A 2,500-nucleotide genomic window follows, 5' to 3' on the forward strand; every position below is an offset into this window, starting at 1 on the left:
AAATGAAGTGTGGAGTTTGGGTTCGGAAATTTTATGGGAGCTTCCTAGAAGCCTAAGAAATGCTTTGCTCGAGACGGATTTTGATTTGGAGGTCCCACGAGTTAGTTTTGGCCCATTATGACTCCTCGCCCGCACGCTCAAGCACCCCGGCGTGCACGTGGTCATCGTATGCTAAAAAATGAAGTTTGGAGTTTGGGTTTGAAAATTTTATGCGAGCTTCCTAGAAGCCTAAGAAATGCTTTGCTCGAGACGAATTTCGATTTGGAGGTCCCCCGAGTTAATTTTGCCCATTATGACTCCTCGTCCGCACGCTCGTGCACCCCGACGTGCACGTGGGCATCGTATGCTAAAAAATGAAGTTTGGAGTTTGGGTTTGAAAATTTTATGGGAGCTTCCTAGAAGACTAAGAAATGCTTTGCTCGAGACGGATTTCGATTTGGAGGTCCCCCGAGTTAATTTTGCCCATTATGACTCCTCGCCCGCACGCTCGTGCACCCCGACGTGCACGTGGGCATCGTATGCTAAAAAATGAAGTTTGGAGTTTGGGTTTGAAAATTTTATGGGAGCTTCCTAGAAGACTAAGAAGTGCTTTGCTCGAGACGGATTTCGATTTGGAGGTCCCCCGGGTTAATTTTACCCATTATGACTCCTCGCCCGCACGCTCGTGCACCCCGACGTGCACGTGGGCATGGTATGCTAAAATTGAAGTTTGGAGTTTGGGTTTGAAAATTTTATGGGAGCTTCCTAGAAGCCTAAGAAATGCTTTGCTCGAGACGGATTTCGATTTGGAGGTCCCCCGAGTTAAGTTTGCCCTTTATGACTCCTCGCCCGCATGCTCGTGCACACCGGCGTGCACGTGGGCATCGTATGCTAAAAAATGAAGTTTGGAGTTTGGGTTCAGAAATCTTATGGGAGCTTCCTAGAAGCCTAAGAAATGCTTTGCTCGAGACGGATTTCGATTTAGATTTCCGCCGTGTTAATTTTGCCAATTACGGCTCCTCGCGCGCACGCTCAAGCACCCCGACGTGCACACCGGCGCGCACGTGGGCATCGTATGCTAAAAAATGAAGTTTGGAGTTTGGGTTTGAAAATTTTACGGGAACTTCCTAGAAGCCTAAGAAATGCTTTGCTCGAGACGGATTTCGATTTGGAGGTCCCCCGAGTTAATTTTGCCCATTACGACTCCTCGCCCGCATGCTCGTGCACACCGGCGTGCACGTGGGCATCGTATGCTAAAAAATGAAGTTTGGAGTTTGGGTTTGAAAATTTTATGGGAGCTTCCTAGAAGACTAAGAAGTGCTTTGCTCGAGACGGATTTCGATTTAGATTTCCGCCGTGTTAATTTTGCCAATTACGGCTCCTCGCGCGCACGCTCAAGCACCCCGACGTGCACACCGGCGCGCACGTGGGCATCGTATGCTAAAAAATGAAGTTTGGAGTTTGGGTTTGAAAATTTTACGGGAACTTCCTAGAAGCCTAAGAAATGCTTTGCTCGAGACGGATTTCGATTTGGAGGTCCCCCGAGTTAATTTTGCCCATTACGACTCCTCGCCCGCACGCTCGTGCACCCCGGCGTGCACGTGGGCATCGTATGCTAAAAAATGAAGTTTGGAGTTTGGGTTCGGAAATTTTATGGGAGCTTCCTAGAAGCCTAAGAAATGCTTTGCTCGAGACGGATTTTGATTTGGAGATCCCACGAGTTAGTTTTTGCCCATTATGACTCCTCGCCCGCACGCTCAAGCACCCCGGCGTGCACGTGGGCATCGTATGCTAAAAAATGAAGTTTGGAGTTTGGGTTCGGAAATTTTATGGGAGCTTCCTAGAAGCCTAAGAAGTGTTTTGCTCGAGACGGATTTCGATTTGGAGGTCCCCCGAGTTAGTTTTGCCCATTATGACTCCTCCCCCGCACGCTCAAGCACCCCCGCGTGCACGGGGGCATTGTATGCTAAAAAATGAAGTTTGGAGTTTGGGTTTGGAAATTTTATGGGAGCTTCCTAGAAGCCTAAGAAGTGCTTTGCTCGAGACGGATTTCGATTTGGAGGTCCCCCGAGTTAATTTTGCCCATTATGACTCCTCGCCCGCACGCTTAAGCACCCCCGCGTGCACGTGGGCATTGTGTGCTAAAAAATGAAGTTTGGAGTTTGGGTTTGTAAATTTGATGGGAGCTTCCTAGAAGCCTAAGAAGTGCTTTGCTCGAGACGGATTTCGATTTGAAGGTCCCCCGTGTTAATTTTGCCCATTACGGCTCCTCGCCCGCACGCTCAAGCACCCCGGCGTGCACGTGGGCATTGTATGCTAAAAAATAAAGTTTGGAGTTTGGGTTTGGAAGTTTTATGGGAGCTTCCTAGAAGCTTAAGAAGTGTTTTGCTCGAGACGGATTTCGATTTGGAGGTCCCCCGAGTCAATGTTGCCCATTATGGCTCCTCTCCCGCATGCTCAAGCACCCCTGCGTGCACGTGGGCATTGTATGCTAAAAAATAAAGTTTGGAGTTTGGGTTTG

Source organism: Cornus florida, unplaced genomic scaffold (genome assembly GCF_030987335.1).
Source record: "Cornus florida cultivar Cherokee Brave unplaced genomic scaffold, ASM3098733v1 CherokeeBrave_3.0.0_Hap2_scaffold_69, whole genome shotgun sequence".
Lineage (NCBI taxonomy): Eukaryota > Viridiplantae > Streptophyta > Magnoliopsida > Cornales > Cornaceae > Cornus > Cornus florida.